This window comes from Dendrobates tinctorius, unplaced genomic scaffold (assembly GCF_039654945.1).
Source record: "Dendrobates tinctorius isolate UK_male_01 unplaced genomic scaffold, ASM3965494v1 ptg000159l, whole genome shotgun sequence".
NCBI classification, from domain to species: Eukaryota; Metazoa; Chordata; class Amphibia; order Anura; family Dendrobatidae; genus Dendrobates; species Dendrobates tinctorius.
This window is the reverse complement of record NW_027361826.1, coordinates 20053011-20075060: the sequence shown is the minus strand read 5'-3', so window position 1 is coordinate 20075060 and position 22050 is coordinate 20053011. Positions and strand designations below refer to the sequence as shown.

Here is a 22050-nt window from a genome sequence, read left to right as displayed (position 1 = left end):
GGTGGAACATAATTATGGCATAGTGAGGATATCTGAGACATGGCTGGATGTGAGCCATGACTGGGCTGTTAATTTACAGGGCTATAGTCTGTTCAGAAATGACCATACAAAAAAGCGAGGGGGGGTGTGTTTATATGTAAAATCATCCTTAAAACCCATCCTGCCATATGACGTACTATCCCATCCATGTGACCTGGGACTTAATTCCCGTGAACGCAGTGGTATAACTACAAAGTTATGGGTCCCGGTACGAACTTTCAAATGGGGCCCTCCCCACCCCGGGCTTCCACTAGGAATTTCGGGGCCCCATACTGGCAAAATATTGGGGGCCCCCTTGAGACCAGCCCAGGCTCCATCCCTCGAACTGTCCACAGCCCCACCGCTCCCATAACTCCACCCCCATATAGAGAATGAAAGGAGCGGAGGGCAGGTGTCTGACTTGCTACACAATAGAATATAATGCCGCCCCCATATTATATAACACAGCCTCCCACATAGAATATAAAGTACCCCCCATGGTATATAGCACAGCCGCATAGTATATAGCACAGCACCACATGGTATACAGCACAGCACTGCATGGTATAGAGCACAGCCCCGCATAGTATACAGCCCCCCATGGTATACAGCATCACATGGTATACAGCACAGCCCTGCATGGTATACAGCCCCCCATGGTATGCAGCACAGCACCCCCCCAAGGTATACAGCACCGCATGGTATACAGTCCCCCATGGTATACAGCCCCCCCATAAAATAGAGCACAGCATCCCCCCATGGTATATAGCCCCCATGGTATACAACACAGTACCCCCCATGGTATACAGCACAGAACCCCCCCATTGTTATACAGCCCCCCATGTTATACAGTACAGCACCCCCCATGGTATACAGCACATCACCCCCCCATTAATGCCCTGACTGGGGGCCCGGGCCCCTAATCGCTCAGGGGCCTGGTTGCAGGGGTCACACTACTGGATTTTCGCGATCGCCAATCACATCGATCGTGCCAATCGCAGGGCACAGAAGCGGTTACCTCAGTATTGCAGGAGATGATTGGCGCGATCGATGTCATCGTCAATCACGCCAATCACAGGGCACAGCTGCGGTCACGCTGACCGCTCTGTGACCTGCTGGTGACCTGGCAGTGACCTGCCTAGAAATCAGGGCTGTGAGCTCCGATCCTAGGCAGTTGCCATGGTCACCAGGCAGAGCAGTGATTGGTGGGATCGATGTGATCATTTGATCCCACCAATGACAGGTTACAGCAGCGGTGTGACCGCTCTGTGACCTGTCTGTCACCTGCCAGTGACCTGTCTGACTGCTCTGTAGGGGTCTTCACTCTAAAATGCACTATAGGAAACAGAGAAGCGCAATAGGGTCTTATCTGATGACAATGTTATAAAGATATATAAAATCCACTCACCTACTTAAGGAGAAATCAGGCATATAGAGATCGTCAGCTGCTGCACATCCAAATGGTCAGACAAGTGACCGCCAGTATAAGGCTGTGTGCACACGCTGCGGATTCCGCTGCGTTTCCGCAGCGGTTTTGGCCGCTACGGACACGCAGCAGTTTTAGCTGCGGTGTACAGTACCATTCATTTGAATGGGAAAAAAAAAAACGCTGTGCCGACGCTGCGGAAAAAAACGCGCGGATTTGCTGCGGTTTTGAATCCGCAGAAAGAATTGCATGTCAATTCTTTCTGCGGAAACCGCTGCGGGTTCCTATCTCCACCATTGTGGAGATAGTGAATCCGCAGGACCAAACCGCAGGCAAAACCGCAGATAATCCGCAGGTCTTTGGACCTGCGGATTATCTGCGGTTTTTGCAAAATCCGTGCGGATTAATCCGCAGCGGATTCCGCAGCGTGTGCACGTACCCTAATACTTCTAATGGAACTTAGTTTTTTGGACTTTCATGCGCTGCTTGACATAATAGACAATCCAGTTATATTGAAAGATCAATCTTTTATTCCCATTTAATCCCAACGCGTTTCGAAGTGAAAAACACTTCTTCTTCAGGGGAAGACAAATATTAACAAGATGCTGTTATCCAGAGAATAAATACATACCGCCTTTGAAAATTGGTGCTAAAACAGTCACATGTTCTATTTGCATAAATGTCAAAGTTCATACTGTGACGAATTGGTTTAAGCATGTAGGATTATATATTTATATATTTAAAATCATTAAAATGACATCACTTTATTATATTTTAGGTGAAAATGAAAGAAAAAAAAGAAAAGAAGAATAAATAAAATTAGCAAAGAAGGGAATATAAATCTGTCTATAATTAAATCCAGCTGAACCCTTCATCCACCGGATCAAGAAAAAGACTCATCCTATACACAGACAAGAAATCACTAATATCAAAAGCAATTGTATATATACATGCATATAAAAACAATATGATAATATATATATAAAAATTCAATGAAATCTGTGTGTGTCAAATTATTCTTGGTTTGTAAAAGAAGTGATCAAATGAAAATATATTCTTGGCTTATAAAGGGAGGGATCAAATAAAAATGTATATTAATTATCAGCAATACACTTTGGTCAAATTATCAAAATGGAAATATATATTAGGACTCAATACTAAGCATTGGTCAAATTGTCAGCACTCACTGTGGTGTCAAACATAAGGATCCAACTAGAAAGCAGATCAACGCTGCAGAAGAGGAAGCGGGTCGCTGCAAAAAAGGAAACCAGGATCGCTCCCCATACTATCCTCTCGACACTTTCCAAATAAACTCAAACGCTATTAAATATCATCTACAATTTTTCATCATTAAGGATAAAATGCAATCATTTGCAAGAGCCAATTCATCAGAATAAAAAACGGCATTTTTCCTCTAAAAAAATATTTCTTTCATTTCATCTACAAAAACTGTTCTATAATGTTACAGATCTGAACGGAGCCTATATATATTTCTGATAACACCACACGAGAAAGTACAAAACAGAATTGCATACATTTGTATAGGATAATTAAAAAATCAGAACGCAACAGACTGCATATATTAGAAGTAGAAAGTCGCATATAAGAATTTAAGACTAAGATATGAGGAATGCAAAAATAATTATGACCAGTATAAAAGCAAGTTAAAAAACCAAATATAAAACCATCCTATAAAAATACTTCAGTGATTTCATTCAATCCATGCGGTTTCAGGGTATTTAACCTGTAGATCCAAAACATTTCCGTTCTATTTAGCTGTCCTACTCTATCAGATATATCACTGGGTACATGTTCAATCGGGCTAATTTTTCTTTTCCAAAAATTTTTATTGTTTAAAACATTAAACAGAAGGGGGGGGGGAGGAGGAGGGGGGAGGCGGAAAGAGATAATAGGGAATTAGGGAACAAGTATCAGTTGACAAGGGATGCAACCCTTGAGTCGTAAACAAAGTCAACATTATAATCTGAAATATAATACAAGGGTATTAACTAAGGCAATGCAGAATAAACCACATAAAGAGAGAAACAGTATTACAAAAATACACAATAGCAAGTCTGTATAGCAATATAGAGTTTAGATTGTGTAAGGATGAAGTAATAAAGATATTGCAATATAACACTGATGTGTCTTTGGAGAGAAATAAATCAAGTAGGTAGATAGAACTGAACTCTAGCATGGTAATGTTTAAGTGATGGGAGATGGGAAGACTTGGTCCCATTTTTGCCATTTACTAAAAAATGATTTGAACTGGTTGTTAGACAGAGCGAACTTTAGTTCATGGGAGCGATGGCGAGAAACTAATTGTATAATGTCATTAGAGTTAGGAAGTGTAGGCCCTTTCCAGTGGTATGCAATGGAGTTTTTTTGCTACAATGCAAATATGTAAAAATAATGGTTTTAAAGAGGGTTCCCATTCTGCTATGTCTAAGGAAAGAAGTGCAGATTGTGGACTTACAGTCATAGTAGAGCCGACAAGTTTGCTTAGGATAGAAAAAATCTGAGTCCAAAAGGTGTGTGCTTTTGGGCAGCTCCAAAATATGTGAAATATGTCTCCTTTTTGCCCACAGTTTCTCCAACATTGAGCTGAGTTTGACGAGCCAAAGTGGGCCATTCTGGCCGGAGTATAATACCAGCGGGAGGACACTTTGTAATGCGCCTCCTGCAATGGCATGGATAAAGTGGAATTATAGGTTAGAGAAAGGGAGTCTTCCCAATCTTCTATGGAGAATGTGCGATTGAGGCTATGTGCCCACGTAGCGTTTTAAAACGCTCACTAAAAACCGGACTCCTTCCCAGAAATCGCGTGGTTTTTTCCGCGCGATTTCACCACGATTTTATCGCGATTTTGCCTCGATTTTCACGTGCGATATTCAAGCACTTTCCAAGTGATTTGAAGCATCAATTGGAAAGTGATTGACAGGTTGGTCACACTCGTCAAACATAGTGTTTGACAAGTGTGACCAGGTTTTTACTATTGAGGCCGCCTATGCGGCCTCAGTAGTAAAAGATAGAATGTTAAAATGCTAAAAAAAATAAAAAAATCGGGGTATATTTACCTTCCGGCGTCCCGCGATGCATTCCCGGGCCTCAGCGTTCCCAGTAATGCCTTGCGAGACCTGTGATGACGTAGTCTCGCGTTGCTATAGCGATCTCACGAGACCACGTCATTACAGGGCCTTGCCGCAAGGCATTACTGGGAACGCTTAGGCCAGGAATGCAGCGCGGGACGCCGGAAGGTAAATATACCCCGATTTTTTATTTTTTATTCTTTTTTTTACAGGGGTATGGTACCCAGGGCCTGGAGGACAGTCTCCTCTCCTCCACACCGTGGGTACCAACCGCACATGAGACGCTTAACTTCCCGCATGGTGGGCATAGCCACATGCGGGAAGTAAGCGGTTCTCATGCATTCCTATGGGTGCGGAATCGCGGCAATTGTTTGCGATTCCGCACAAAAGAATGAGCATGCTGCGATTTTTTCCGCGATGCGATTCCGCCGCGGAAAAAAGCGCAGCATTAGCACAGCATGTGCAGAATGCCATAGGAATGCATGGGGGGCGTTCTGTACACGATTTTTAAACGTTTTCGCGCCGAAAATCGCTGCAAAAACGCTTAAAAATTGCTACGTGGGCACACAGCCTGAGAATTTTTTCCCAGTTGATCATGTAAGGGTTTTTTTTTTTTTAAATTGAATCACCATTGAAATTGTCATATAAGAAGCTATGACTCCAAAATCTTGGATGTCTGCAGTTACATAGCAGCTTCAAAGAGGTCTCAGAAAGGGGAGGTTTCTTATTCAAGAACAACCTTAAGTTGTTTTTTAGAATCAGGAAATCCATAAATAGTGACGAGGGGATATTGTACTTATTCTTGAGGGAGCTAAAGCTTAGAAAGTCTTTACCGTTAAAGATATCTCCTAATTTTTTGATATTCAAATCTGCCCAAGTAGGAGGAATAGTATGACCAATTATTGTATAAGATAAAGATAGAGGGATTTCTTGCAAAATTTTTGTCTTTGGAGTTTTATTATCTGATTTTAAGATTTTTAGCCAGGCAGTAGTTATTGTTTGGAAGAAATCGGGCTAATTTTGAACCCTTTAATATTTTTGTTATGTTTCATTAAAAAATGTCTTGAAAGACCATGTAATAAAAAATCTATTTTTATATTGTATCTATGGGAATTCAATCTTAAATGTAGTGGTTGCGTTGTTCTACCCACATATTGTTTTTTACATTCACACTCAATTACATAGATAACAAAATCCATAGTACAACTAAGAAATTGTTTTATAGGAAAAAATTCATTAGTATTATTAGATTTAATGAGTTTTTCTTTATGGGTAATAACATTGCAACATAAACAATTTTCCGTCCACATTTATAGATCCCTTTTATTGGAATATTTATCCCTGGGGTTAATTTATTAGTTTTTAATCAACTGGGAGCTACTAAACTCTTAATAGTGGGTGCCCTTCTAAAAGTAATCCCTGGATTTTGTGGAAGAATTTTTTGAAGAATAGGGTCACTCAATAAAATATGCCAATTATTTTGTAGTATATTACGAATTCTTACATGTTCAGTGCAAAATTGGGTAATAAAATTAACCATGAATTTACTAGCATCAGGTTTTAGTGTTTTCGATCCACTGATAAGAGATTCTTGTGATAAATTAGTACAATTGTTATAGGCTTGTTTAATCAGGTTTATAGGGTATTTTTTATCCTTGAATCTGTTCTTAAGATAACGTAACCACTACATTTAAGATTGAATTCCCATAGATACAATATAAAAAAAGGTTTTTTATGACATGGTCTTTCAAGACATTTTTTAATGAAACATAATAAAAATATTAATGGGTTAAAAATTAGCCCGATTGAACATGTACCTAGTGATATATCTGATAGAGTAGGACAACTAAATAGAAAGGAAATTTTTTGGATCTACAGGTTAAATACCCTGAAACCGCATGGATTGAATGAAATCACTGAAGTATTTTTATAGGATGGTTTTATATTTGTTTTTTTAACTTGCTTTTATACTGGTCATAATTATTTTTGCATTCCTCATATCTTAGTCGTAAATTCTCATATGCGACTTTCTACTTCTAATATATGCTGTCTGTTGCGTTCTGATTTTTTAACCCCTTCACCCCCAAGGGTTGTTTGCACGTTCATGACCGGGCCAATTTTTACAATTCTGACCACTGTACCTTTATGAGGTCATAACTCTGGAACGCTTCCATGGATCCCGGTGATTCTGACACTGTTTTCTCGTGACATATTGTACTTCATGTTAGTGGTAAAATTTCATTCAAATAACTTGCGTTTATTTGTGAGAAAAATGATAATTTGGTGAAAATTTTGAAAATTTCGCAATTTTCCAACTTTGAATTTTTATGCCCTTAAATCACAGAGATACGGCACACAATAAACTTGATAAGTAACATTTCCCACATGTTTACATCAGCACAAATTTGGAACCAAAATTTTTTTTTGTTAGGAAGTTATAAGGGTTAAAAGTTGACCAGCGATTTCTCATTTTTACAACACCATTTTATTTTTAGGACCACATCACATTTGAAGCCACTTTGAGGGGTCTATATGATAGAAAATACCCAAAAGTGACACCATTCTAAAAACTGCACCCCTTAAGGTGCTCAAAACCACATTCAAGAAGTTTATTAACCCTTTAGGTGCGTCACAGGAATTTTTTTGAATATTTAAAAAAAATGAACATCTAACTTTTTTCATAAAAAAAATACTTCAGGTTCAATTTTTTTTATTTTACCAAGGGTAACAGGAGAAATTGGACTGCAAAAGTTATTGTGCAATTTGTCCTGAGTACACTGATACCTGATATGTGGGGGGGAACGACTGTTTCGGCGCATGGCAGAGCTCAGAATGGAAGGAGCGCCGTTTGACTTTTTCAATGCAAAATTGGCTGGAATTCAGATTGGACGCCATGTCACGTTTGGAGAGTCCCTGATGTACCTAAACAGTGGAAACTCCCTACAAGTGACCCCATTTTGGAAACTAGACCCCCCAAGGAACTTATCTAGATATGTGGTGAGAACTTTGAACCCACAAGGGCTTTACAGAAGTTTATACCGTACAGCGGTACAATTAAAAAATCATATTTTTTCCACAAAAATGATCTTTTCACCCCAATTTTTATTTTCCCAATGGTAACAGGACCCTAAAAGTTATTGTGCAATATGTCCTGAGTACGCTGATACCCCACATGTGGGGGTAAACCACTATTTGGGCGCATGGCAGAGCTCGGAAGGGAAGCAGCGCCATTTGACGTTTTTGGCTGGAATTGAGATCGGACACCATGTCGCGTTTGGAAAACTCCTGATGTACCAAAACAGTGGAAACCCCCCACAAATGACACCATTTTGGAAACTAGACCCCCTAAGGAACTTATCTAGATGTGTGGTGAGAACTTTGAACCCCCATGGGCTTCACAGAAGTTTATAACATAAAACAGTACAATTAAAAAATCATATTTTTTCCACAAAAATGATCTTTTCACCCTCAATTCTTATTTTTCCAAGGGTAACAGGACCCTAAAAGTTATTGTGCAATTTGTCCTGAGTACGCTGATACCCCACATGTGGGGGTAAACCACTATTTGGGCGCATGGCAGAGCTCGGAAGGGAAGCAGCGCCATTTGACGTTTTTGGCTGGAATTGAGATCGGACACCATGTCGCGATTGGAAAACCCCTGATGTACCTAAACAGTGGAACCCCCCCACAAATTACACCATTTTGTAAACTAGACCCACCAAGGAACTTATCTAGATGTGTGGTGAGCACTTTGAACCCCCAAGGGCTTCACAGAAGTTTATAACATAAAACCGTACAATTAAAAAATCATATTTTTTCCACAAAAATGATCTTTTCACCCTCAATTCTTATTTTTCCAAGGGTAACAGGACCCTAAACGTTATTGTGCAATTTGTCCTGAGTACGCTGATACCCCACATGTGGGGGTAAACCACTATTTGGGCACATGGCAGAGCTCAGAAGGGAAGCAGCGCCATTTGACGTTTTTGGCTGGAATTGAGATCGGACACCATGTCGCGATTGGAAAACCCCTGATGTACCTAAACAGTGGAACCCCCCCACAAATGACACCATTTTGTAAACTAGACCCCCCAAGGAACTTATCTAGATGTGTGGTGAGCACTTTGAACCCCCAAGGGCTTCACAGAAGTTTATAATGCCAAGGCATGAAAATAAAAAAATCTTATTTTTTCCACAAACATGATCAATTAGTCCCCAATTTTTTTATTTTCCCAAGGGTAACAGGAGAAATTGAACCCCAAAAGTTGTTGTCCAATTTGTCCTGAGTATGCTGACACCCCATATGTGGGAGAAAACTACTGTATGGACACACGTCGGGGATCGGAAGGGAAGCAGTGACGTTTTGGAATGCAGACTTTGATGGAATGGTCTGCGGGTGTCATGTGTGTTTGGAGAGCCCCTGATGTACCTAAACTCCCCACAAGTGACCCCATTTTGGACACTAGACCCCCCACGGAACTTATCTAGATGTGTGGTGAGCACTTTGAACCCCCAAGTGCTTCACAGAAGTTTATAACGCTCGGACGTGAAAATAAAAAAATCATTTTTTTCCACAAAAATGATATTTTTGCCCCCAATTTTTTATTTTCCTAAGGGTAACAGGAGAAATTGGACCCCAAAAATTGTTTTGCAATTTGTCCTGAGTAGGCTGATACCCTACATGTGAGGGTAAAACACTGTTTGGGCGCATGGCAGAGCTTGGAAGGGAAGGAGCACCATTTGACTTTTTCAACTCAGAATTGGCTGGAATTGAGATCAGACGCCATTTTGCATTTGGAGAGCACCTGATGTGCTCAAACAGTGTAAACCCCCAATTTTAACTCCAACCCGAACCCCAACACACCCCAAAGGCTGTGTGCACACGCTGCGGATTTTGCTGCGGTTCCGCAGCGGTTTTGGCCGCTGCGGACCCGCAGCAGTTTCTGCTGCGGTGTACAGTACCATGATTCCCTATGAGAATCAAAAACCGCAATGCAGACGGTGCGGAATTTTCCTCGCGGATTATCTGCGGTTTTCAATCCGCAGAAAGAATTGACATGTCAATTCTTTCTGCGGATTCCACTGCGGTTTGCCATCTTCTCCATTGAGGAGATGAAAAACCGCAGGGCAAAACCGCAGAGCAATCCGCAGGTCTTTTGACCTGCGGTTTCACCTGCGGATTTTACAAAATCCGCGCGGATGAATCCGCACCTAATCCGCAGCGTGTGCACGCAGCCTAACCCTAATCTCAGCCCTAACCCTAGCCCTAACCCTATCCCTAACCCTAACCCTAGCCCTAACCCTAGCCCTAACCCTACCCTAACCCTAGCCCTAACCCTAACCCTAATGGAAAAATGGAAATAAATAGATTTTTTTATTTTATTATTTCTCCCTAACTAAGGGGGTGATAACGGGGGGTTTGATTTACTATTTATGGCGGTTTTTATATTTGGCAGCTGTCGCACGCTAAAAAACGCTTTTTATTGTAAAAATAGTTTTTGCATCACCACATATTGAGAGCTATAATTTTTCCGTATTTTGACACACCAAGTCATGTGAGGTCTTATTTTTTGCGGGACGAGTTGACGTTTTTATCGGTACCATTTTTGGGCACGTGACATTTTTTGATCGCATTTTAATTCCGATTTTTGGGACGCAGAATGAACAAAAACTAGTGTTTCATGAATTTCTTTTGGGGGGGTGCGTTTACACCGTTCCGCGTGCGGTAAAATTGATAAAGCGGTTTTATTCTTCGGGTCAGTACGGTTACAGCGATACCTCATTTAGGTCGTTTTTTTATGTTTTGTCGGTTTTATGCAATGAAAACTATTTTATATAAAAAATAATTATTTTTGCATCGCTTTATTCTGCGAGCTATAACTTTTTAATTTTTTAGCTGATGATGCTGTGTGGTGGCTCGTTTTTTGCGGGACAAGATGCCGTTTTCAGCGGTACCATGGATATTTATATGCGTCTTTTTGATCGTGCGTTATTACACTTTTTGTTTGGCGGTATGATAATAAATCATTATTTTTTGCTTCGTTTTTTATTTTTATTTTTTAAGGGGTTCACTAAAGGGGTTAACTAATGGGACAGTTTTAGAGGGCGGGTCGTTACGGACGCGGCTATACCTAATATGTGTACTTTTATTGTTTTGGTTTTTTTTATTTCCAAAAAATGGATTTATTGGGGGAATATTTTTTTTTTTCTTCTAATTTATTTGGCGATTTTTTTTTTATTATTTTAACACTTTTTTTTTATTTTTTTTTAACTTTATTAAATAGTCCCAGGTGGGACATCACTGTCCTGTGACAGATTGCTGATCTGTCACATCACAGATCACTGTGACAGATCAGCGATCTGTCACAGGCAGTGCAGAAGGCTTCCTCATGCCTGCGCTTTGCAGGCACTGAGGAAGCCAGCTTCCTGCAGGCCCCCAAAGGCCCCCGTCGCCATCTTGGATTCGGGGGCCTGGAGGAAAGGAGCCCACTGCAGCAGCGCTGCACATTGCGCTGCCGTGGGAGGCTCAGGGAAGCACGGAGGGAGCCCCCTCCCTGCCGATGCTTCCCTTTAACTCCCGGTACACCGCGATCGTGTTTGATCGCGGTGTACAAGGGGTTAACGTGTCGGGGGTGGTCCGTGACCGCCCCTGACACATAGTGCCGGGTGTCAGCTGTGATAATCAGCTGACACCCGGCCGCGATCAGCGGCGCTCACCACGTGGGCGCCGCTGATCGTGGTAGACGTACTGTCCCGTCCATGGGCATAGGGGCCCGGGTCCCATGGAAGGGATAGTACGTCGGATGTCAGAGAGGGGTTAATTATCCTATACAAATGTATGCAATTCTATTTGATACTTTCTCGTGTCGTGTTATCAGAAATATATATAGGCTCCGTTCAGATCTGTAACATTATAGAACAGTTTTTTGTAGATGAAATGAAAGAAATATTTTTTTAGAGGAAAAATGCCGTTTTTTTTTCTGATGAATTGGCTCTTGCAAATGATTGCATTTTATCCTTAATGATGAAAAATTGTAGATGATATTTAATAGCGTATGAGTTTATTTGGAAAGTGTCGAGAAGATAGTATGGGGAGCGATCCTGGTTTCCTTTTTTGCAGCGACCCGCTTCCTCTTCTGCAGCGCTGATCTGCTTTCTAGTTGGATCCTTATGTTTGACACCACAGTGAGTGCTGACAATTTGACCAATGCTTAGTATTGATTCCTAATATATATTTCCATTTTGATAATTTGACCAAAGTGTATTGCTGATAATTAATATACATTTTTATTTGATCCCTCCCTTTATAAGCCAAGAATATATTTTCATTTGATCACTTCTTTTACAAACCAAGAATAATTTGACACACACAGAGTTCATTGAATTTTTATACATATATTATCATATTGTTTTTATATGCATGTATATATACAATTGCTTTTGATATTGGTGATTTCTTGTCTGTGTATAGGATGAGTCTTTTTCTTGATCCGGTGGAAGAAGGGTTCAGCTGGATTTAATTATAGTCAGATTTATATTCCCTTCTTTGTTAATTTTATTTAGTCTTCTTTTCTTTTCTTTTTTCTTTCAATTTTCACCTAAAATATAATAAAGTGATGTCATTTTAATGATTTTATATATATAATCCTACGTGCTTAAATCAATTTGTCACAGTATGAACTTTGACATTTATGCAAATAGAACATGTGACTGTTTTAGCGCCAATTTTCAAAGGCGGTATGTATTTATTCTCTGGATAACAGCATCTTGTTAATATTTGTCTTCCCCTGAAGAAGTGTTTTTCACTTCGAAACGCGTTGGGATTAAATGGGAATAAAAGATTGATCTTTCAATATAACTGGATTGTCTATTATGTCAAGCAGCGCATGAAAGTCCAAAAAACTAAGTTCCATTAGAAGCGTTATACTGGCGGTCACTTGTCTGACCATTTGGACGTGCAGCAGCTGACGATCTCTATATGCCTGATTTCTCCTTAAGTAGGTGAGTGCTGTGAGTTCATTTTGCCCTACATCACTGAGGCCCGAGGAACTCCCTCTTCTGGTAAGGAAAGGTAGTGAGCCTGATTATCAGACACCTGAGACTAATGATGATGACTGGCTGAGTGGAGTCACAGATTGGATATAAGGCTGCCTACGCCCATTCTGCCCTGCGGGTGATTTCTCTGTGGTATCCTTGGAGTCCAGTCTGAATTCCTGCTCTTCTAAAGCTAAGTTTTCTTCCCTGCTTTTTGCATTTGTGCTTTGCTTTGTTTTTTCTGGATTTCAGCTATTCCCTGCTGGGGTGAGCTGAACTCCTTAGCTCTGTCTTCTGAAAATACCGGAGTGCTGATTTAGTTTTGAAGCCTAGCTGCTTCAGGGTCATTTTCCATATCAGCTTGTTGGCCTATGTTTTGATAGGGTTTTGGCCGATTGCAGACAGCAACCTTCCTCTCCTGTCCTGTTTAGGTTAGCTTGGGCCCCAACGTTTGCTCAGCCTATCTTTCTATCTGTGTGAGTGTTTTTTCATCTTGATTCACCGTCATTATATGTTGGGGGCTGCCTTTTACTTTGGGGTCTGCTCTGGGGCAGTTTAGATTTCCCTTTCTGTCTTTAGGCTATATAGTTCTCCGGCTGTGATCGAGGGGTCTAGGGCACCGTAGGAACCCCCCACGGCTCCTGCTAGTTGTGTTGATAGGTTCAGGGGTCTGCAATCGGATAGTTGCCAACTCCTCTGGTTTTCTGGACGTAGCTTCTATTTTTGTGTCTGCCTCCTACGGTGACTCTATCATAACAGAATCACCCGCCATACCGCAGATCCTAGGGTACTTAATAGCAGGAAAGAATTGTAAAAAAAAAAAAAAAAAAAAAGTGTGTATATTTTTTTCTCTATATCTCTGAGGCCGTAGGGGGAATTTTTTTTTTCTCTCAATGGAGATAAAGCAATTGTCTGATCGTGTGGAGCAGCTCGCTGCGGAAGTGCGGGGAATTTCCGCCTACCTTGCTCATTCACATGCTGCTGAACCAAAGATTCTTACACCTGATGTATTTTGGGGTGATCGGTCTAAATTTTTGAATTTCAAAAATAATTGTAAATTATTTTTTGCCTTGAAGCCTAACTCGTCAGGGAGCTCCGCGCAGCAGGTTAAAATTGTCATCTCTTTGCTGCATGGCGATCCCCAGGATTGGGCGTTTTCTTTGAAACCAGATGATCCTATTCTGACTAATGTGAACGCATTTTTTCAAGCCTTGGGGTTGTTGTATGACGAACCTAATGCCATGGATCAGGCTGAAAAGACCCTGTTGGCATTGAACCAGGGTCGAGATTCTGCAGAATTATACTGTCAAAAATTCCCAAAGTGGGCGGTACTTACTACCTGGAATGATAATGCCTTGGCTGCTCTCTTTCGGAAGGGTTTGTCAGAAGCTGTAAAAGATACTATGGTGGGATTTCCTGTTCCCTCTGGTCTTGATGATTCTATGTCATTAGCCATTCAGGTTGATCGGCGTTTGCGCGAACGCAAAACTGCACGAGAGGTGTTGCCACCTGTTGAACAAATGACTGAACCTATGCAATGTGATAGAGTTTTCTCCAGAGAGCAGCGTCAGGAGTTCAGAAGGCGTAATAAGTTGTGTTTTTTCTGTGGAGATGCCTCACATATTATTTCTGTCTGTCCTAAACGAGAGAAACGCTTTGCACACACGTTTTCTGTTGGTGGTGTTCAACCTAAGTTTCTTCTGGCTATTACTCTGATCTGCTCCCTGTCCACATTTTCCGCCAAGGCTTTTGTGGATTCGGGAGCAGCCCTAAACCTGATGGACTTGGATTTTGCTAAACGTTGTGGATTTCCGATGACACCTCTGCGGACGCCTATCCCTTTGAGGGGGATTGATGCTACTCCTTTGGCTAAAGATAAACCTCAGTTTTGGACCCAGGTGGTAATGTGGGTCGCCCCAGACCATCAGGAAAATTGCAGATTTTTGGTGTTGCATAATCTGCATGATACCATTGTTCTGGGGTTTCCCTGGTTACAAATTCATAATCCAGTTTTGGATTGGAAATCTGTGTCTGTGGTGAGTTGGAGTTGTCGGTGTGCCTTTAGTGAGGCTCCGGTGTTTTCCACCTCTCCTCAGTCACATGATGTTCCTGATTATTTGGCGGACTTTTATGATGTATTTAGTGAGAATGAGTCTGCGTCTCTGCCTCCTCATAGGAGTTATGACTGTGCAATTGAACTGATCCCGGGGTGTAAATTTCCCAAGGGTCGGCTCTTCAATTTATCTGTACCCGAGCACGAGGCTATGCGATCCTATATTAAGGAGGCGTTGGAGAAGGGTCACATTAGACCATCCTCGTCACCCTTAGGTGCCGGTTTTTTTTTTGTAGCCAAAAAAGATGGTTCATTAAGACCTTGTATTGATTATCGTGCCCTCAACAAGATTACTGTTAAATATCAGTATCCGTTACCCCTGATTTCGGATCTATTCTCTAGAGTTAAAGGTGCTTGCTGGTTTACCAAGCTTGACCTCAGGGGGGCGTATAATCTTATTCGCATTAAGCATGGGGATGAATGGAAGACGGCGTTTAATACTCCGGAGGGACATTTTGAGTACCTGGTGATGCCTTTTGGGCTCACTAATGCCCCTTCTGTCTTCCAGTGCTTCATGAACGATATTTTCCGAGATTTTGTGGATAAATTTTTGATTATCTATCTGGATGATATTTTGATCTTCTCCAAGGATTGGGATTCTCATGTGGAACATATTCGGACTGTGTTCCGGATCTTGAGGGAGAATTCCCTGTATGTCAAGGGATCTAAATGCCTTTTTGGAGTACAGAGGATTTCTTTTTTGGGATTTATTTTGTCTCCGTCAACTATTGAAATGGACCCGGCCAAGGTACAGGCCATTTACGATTGGGTTCAGCCCACTTCTTTGAAGGCCCTCCAGAAGTTTTTGGGTTTTGCTAATTTTTATCGGAAATTTATAGCAAAATTTTCTAGTATTGCCAAGCCATTGACTGATTTGACTAAGAAGGGTGCTGATGTGTTAAATTGGTCTCTGGAGGCTGTTTCTTCCTTTCAGGAGCTGAAGCAAAGATTCACCTCTGCCCCGGTTTGCGGCAACCTGATGTCTCACTTCCGTTCCAGGTAGAGGTGGAAGCTTCTGAGATTGGTGCAGGAGCTGTTTTGTCCCAAAAGGATCCTGTAACATCTAAAATGAATCCCTGTGCTTTCTTTTCCCGAAAGTTCTCTCCATCTGAACGTAACTATGATGTGGGGAATCGGGAACTGTTGGCCATGAAATGGGCATTTGAGAAGTGGAGACATTGGTTGGAGGGAGCTAAGCATCAAGTCGTGGTCCTCACCGACCACAAGAATTTGATTTATCTAGAGTCGGCTAAGCACTTGAACCCTAGACAGGCTAGGTGGGCCTTGTTTTTTACACGTTTTGATTTTGTGGTTTCTTTTCTTCCTGGAACTAAGAATGTCAAGGCAGACGCACTCTCTAGGAGTTTCTTTGCTGATTCTCCTGTGGTGACCAAGCCTGCTACCATCTTAGGCGAAGGGGTAGTTCTTTCTGCCATCTCGCCCGATGTGAGACGTGCTCTGGAAGAGTTCCATAATAGTATACACTAGATGGTTGAGACAAGAGCGCAATAGGGTCTTATCCGGGTAAAATGTATAAATAATAGGAGTAATTATACTCACCTTTTAAGAAAAAAAGTAAAGCCTGTATAATATGTCAGCCTGCTGCACGTCCAACGGCCCACAGCGGAACCGCAACAAAGTTACTTAGGAATAAATTCATGGACTTTGAGTGCGCTGCCAGACAAATTTCATGATCACACAAGGTTACAAAAGTTAACCCTTTAATCCCTACGCGTTTCGAAGCATAACACTTCTTCTTCAGGGGTTGACACATGAATACAAAGAGCTGTCATAGCATTTATACATCCTGAATTCAAATTTGGCGCCATGAAAGACACGAGGTGCGCCGCAAAGGTCAAAGATCACAGTAGTATATCAAAGTTAACTGTTCTATAAAACATAAAATCAGTTATATATTTATTATATTTTACAGATGAAAAAGAATGGGGAAAGAGGAAAAAGGAAAAAATGTGAATATGAGAAAGAAAAACGGGAATCGTAGTGCGACAAACATGCCTCTGCACCAGGGAAAGTGCTCGGATTAGAAGCAGAAAAGAAAAAAGAACCAAAAAGAAGAAAGAAATGTATCTCCGAAATAAATGAATAAAGTGTATATTAATATGTGTATGGAAGTGATGTGTTATTAAAAAAAGTTTTATATGAATAAAAAGTGTATGAGATGTTGAATAAATGATTAAGTAATTGGAGTGTTCAGGTTAATTTCCTATGAGTTCCAAAGGAAATCAGTGGCGCAACTCAATGAGTGAGGATGCACTCAAAAGAGATCCCACAAAAAAATCACGGGATCGATCACCAGTAAGGGCGGAAGATAATATAATAATGTAGACTTAATATTCATATTAAAAATAAAATATATATTTAATTTGTTAAAAATATGTTAAAAATAGGGAGACATTAAGAGCATGGAGGATTATGAAAGAGAAATAACAAGGAATCAAGTTAACCCATGGGTAAAAAAGGAAAAAGAGTGAAAAGAAATATGTCTCTGTGCATACAAAAACGAAAAAACGCATTAGTTATTTAATTCCCAAAAAAAAATGAAGATACAAAATTTTAGAAAAATTAATCAGTTAACCAGGAAAAAATTATCAGAAACGAAAAATTATATTAGTAATACGAAGAATATATGGATAAAATTAACCCATTGTGTTTAATAACATATACATGAAAATTTATTTAAAAATAGATGTAAAAATATATAATTCAAAAGGCGCAATACGATCCGAAATATTGGAAGCGTAAAGGTGTGGATTATTAAAAACATGTTTAACCCATTGTATTGATGTGGAATTGAAGAAAAGAACCTGAATATTAGTGGGGGACCACAATTAATAGACAGTAAAAAAAGTAAAAAAGCTGGGGGTGGGGGAAATTTGTATGCGATAAAAAACATTGAAAAAGGGGAATATATCTGAATGCATATATAATCCTGAACGATTTTTATTATAGTGAGATATATGTAAAAATAAGCATTTTTTAATATTGTGAAATATATGTAAAAATGAGAATCAATTTTTATATTAAAAAATATTTTTGAGAATCCGGAGTACTTTAAGTATATAAACCGGACTAACAGGAATAAATTGATAAAAACCATAAGGAAAATTAACCCATTGTGTCTCATATGAGGAAAGAAGAACCTAGTGGAATAGAAGGGGAAAGAGAAGAAAAGAAAATACAACTGAATGCAACAATGTACGGGGAGACCACTAACAAAATTGTATAGTGAAAGTACTCATAAAAATACTGGACAATAAAATAGATAAATTAACCCATTAATAAGGTTTACAGATAACAAGATAGCGAGAATATTAAAGAAACACTTCAGAAATTTCATTTAACCCGTTGGGTTTCAGAGTATTCAACCTATATATCCAAAAGATTTCCTTTCTATTTAGTTGCCCCATCCTATCTGGATGGTTAATGGGAATCTGTTCAATAGGGCTAATCCTTAATCCTTGAGGGTTCTTATCATGTTTGATCGCAAAATGTCTGGACAGACCATGCAGTAAAAAACCTTTATTAATGTTATACCTATGGGAATTTATTCTAAGATGTAGCGGTTGTGTGGTTCTGCCGACATATTGTCTCCCACAGTCACACTCAATTAAATAAATCACATATTCCGAAGTATAATTAAGAAATTCCCGGATGGGAAAAGATTCATTCGTAGTGGTTGATCTAAACCATTTAGTTCTATGTGTTATATTAACGCAACAGGCGCAATTTTTCTTCCCACATCGGAAGATGCCCTTTGGTGGACTGTTGGTTGTTACTAGGGTTTTTTTCTCATTTTTTAACCGACTGGGAGCTACAAGATTTTTAATATTAGGAGCCCTCCTGAAGGTAATCCTCGGATTATTAGGGAGAACTTTTTGCAGAAGTGGGTCATTAAGCAAGATGTGCCAGTTCTTACAAACAACTTTCCTTATTTCTTTGTTCTCCATGCAAAATTGTGTTATAAAGTTGGTAGTGAATTTATTATCATCAGTTTTGGCTTTTTTTATTCCATTAACCAGGGAATTCTGGGGTATATTTAAACATTTATTATAAGCACTTATGATTAAATTCTCAGGATATTCCTTTTTATTAAATCTATTCATCAGGATTTTCGCTTGATTTTTATAGTCCTCTAAATTTGAACAATTTTTCCTTATCCTTCGATACTGGTTCTCGGGAATATTCCTGAGCCACTTTCCATAATGACCACTGTTAAAAGGTATATAACTATTAATATCAACATTCTTAAAAAACGTTTTTGTTAAAATACAATTGTCCTTAATGAAAATTGTAAGATCTAAGAAGTTGATTTCATTATTATCAGATATTGATGAAAAAGACAAACCCCAGTTATTCATGTTTAGGTCATGAATAAAATTAAAAATATCATTATTGGAGTTATCCCATATGAAAAATAGGTCATCGATAAATCTTTTGTATAGGACAACATTATTAAACCATTTGGATTTAAAAATATGAAACTCCTCAAAGATACCCATGAAAATATTTGCATAGGTTGGTGCGACCTTAGAGCCCATCGCAGTCCCGAGCTGTTGGTGATACAGACAACCCTCAAAAGTGAAATAATTGTTTTTTAAAATGAATTCCATACCTTTTAAAATAAACTTTTTTGTTCTTTGGTTAGTCTCTTGTCCCCTATTAAAATTTTGTTAAAACAAGCCAAACCCAAGGTGTGTGAAATATTGGAGTAAAGTGATGATACATCCATACATAAAAATATATAATTCGGTTTCCATTTGATATCATGTAGATAATGTATTAGATTAGTAGAGTCTTTAATGAAACTTTTCAATGATGGAACATGCGTAACCATGATCCTATCTATAAAATGGGACAGGTTACTAGTAACTGAATCAATACCAGATATAATGGGTCTCCCTGGTGGATTTTTTAGATTCTTGTGAATCTTGGGTAAATGATAAAAGAATTGTGTACGGGACTGAGCATCTTTTAAAAATTTATATTCATTTTTGTTAAAAATATTATTCTCTTTTCCTTCCTGAATTAATTTATCATAATTAGTTTTAACATTAGCAATGGCTACAAAAGAGGTTTTTTTATAATATTTGGTATCAGACAGAATTTTGTAAGCCTCATTGCAGTAGTCTGACCTATTCTGCACAACAATACCACCACCCTTATCAGCTGAACGGATTACTATATCAGAGTTGGATTTTAGGGATTTTAATGCTGATTTTTCACCTTTAGTTAAATTATGCTTGGATTTTATGGAATTTAATTCCTTAAATTCCTTCTGAACAATGTCATTAAATACATTAAGATGATGACCCCTGCTTTCAATTGGATAAAACTTGGATTTAATAGGTACATCCAAGTGAAAATCATCCTGATGTATATTTCCGTTATCAGATGGATCAATATCAGTATTTACTGAGACAGGATTCAATTCCTTCATTAAAAAATGTCTTTTCAACGTTAATTTCCTAATGAAAATTTGCAAATCAAGGAACAGGTTAAAATCATTTGTTCTATGTGTGGGACAGAAAGTCAGTCCCTTGGATAAGACACTGGTTTCTTCTTTTGTTAAAATATAGGAAGATAAATTAAAAATATTGTTATTACCGTCATCTGAAATTAAACCACTTTTTCTCCTTTTTAGATTTTTGTTTTCCCTTTCTCTTTTTCTCCCCCCTCTGGTTCCTCTATAGGATTTTTTCTTTTTCCATTTTTTGATGGGAAATAGTTCTTTATTTCTGTATTTTTCAAGATTCGGGGTAAAAAAGGTACCGTAGCATTATTATCTAAATTGGTATTGTCAATGAGAACTGTTTCACTAGCTGGAGTGCTGGAAATATCATTATCATTAACAGAGAAATCGAACAGAGATTTTTGTGTATTCTCTGGAAATTCAATTAAAGAAGGTGACGGAATGGCTACAGGAACAGGTGTAATGATCTCACTAAAATCAGTGATAGGATTTGCAGAATCGATGAGATTTTTAATCCCATTAAATTCTTTCATCTGTTTTTTGATGCTATCTAGTTGCTTTATAGCATCAATCAAAGGTGCTGTCATCTTAGTAATTTTTAACTGTGGAGGTTTTGAAAAAATGTTGCTATTGGTTCCCCCACTGGTTTGTTCTTGTACTGGGGTTAATCCATTAGTCTTCAGAACCGGTAATTTAGTGCTATGGTTAATATCACTGATCTTTACAGAAGCATTTAATTCATTCATATCACTACCCACATTAGTTTCGTTATTATTAATTGCTACAATATTAGTTTGGTTTGTATTAACTTTACAACTTGTGTTTTTATTCTTATTTTTGTTATCATTAAAAATCCTATAGTCTTCCCTATCTCTTTGTAATTTCTTAGATTTTTTTAAAATCGTCTCATGCTCAACTTGCATGATGTGCGTTATTACATTTGAATTAATTTTTTTATACTCTGGATGTTTAATAAAAGGAACCAATTCTTTGGAAAGATTCAACACTTTAACTGCTGCCATTTCAGCCAGTTTGGATCTTTTTTTATATAATAATAGTATCATTTTATGCATACATATGTCCAAACTCTTATCCCATTCTTGAGTAAAGTCTGAGTCCATGGGAAAAGGAGAATCGAAGACTAACCTTAGTCCACGTGGGCAAATGTTCTCCTCCAAATAGATGGATAAAAACCGGGCATCCAAGCTATAATGTAATTCTTCTTTCATAGTCTCTTTGAAGTTCGTAAAAATTTTTCGGAACAACTTCGTCTCTTCATCCTTAAATGCATCTGGAGTTTCATCATTGTGAGCTGTATATCCAATGTTACCGATGGTCTGTAGGATTAACCGTTCCCTTGATGAAAGCCTATTTTGGAAGTATTCCATCCTTTTCCACTGAAGCGAACCCTCTGCTGCTCAATCAACCAGGACACCGGCCGTACTTTCCAGGAACCGCCAGAGAAATTCAGTAATAGTATACACTAGATGGTTGAGACAAGAGCGCAATAGGGTCTTATCCGGGTAAAATGTATAAATAATAGGAGTAATTATACTCACCTTTTAAGAAAAAAAGTAAAGCCTGTATAATATGTCAGCCTGCTGCACGTCCAACGGCCCACAGCGGAACCGCAACAAAGTTACTTAGGAATAAATTCATGGACTTTGAGTGCGCTGCCAGACAAATTTCATGATCACACAAGGTTACAAAAGTTAACCCTTTAATCCCTACATTTTTTCTTTCTCATATTCACATTTTTTCCTTTTTCCTCTTTCCCCATCTTTTTCATCTGTAAAATATAATAAATATATAACTGATTTTATGTTTTATAGAACAGTTAACTTTGATATACTACTGTGATCTTTGACCTTTGCGGCGC

The 22050-nt window shown here is 39.0% G+C and overlaps 1 long non-coding RNA gene across 3 annotated transcripts in view; it reads left to right on the top strand.

Annotated features, from left to right (window-relative positions):
• The window catches only part of LOC141052373 (uncharacterized), a 95667-nt gene extending 93382 nt beyond the window's left edge, over positions 1-2285 (top strand). For all 3 annotated transcript variants that reach the window (XR_012220791.1, XR_012220792.1, XR_012220790.1), the window contains one exon: positions 2223-2285. This is a non-coding gene — a long non-coding RNA (uncharacterized lncRNA). The remainder of the gene's footprint in view (positions 1-2222) is intronic.
• Positions 2286-22050: the final 19765 nt, after the last annotated feature.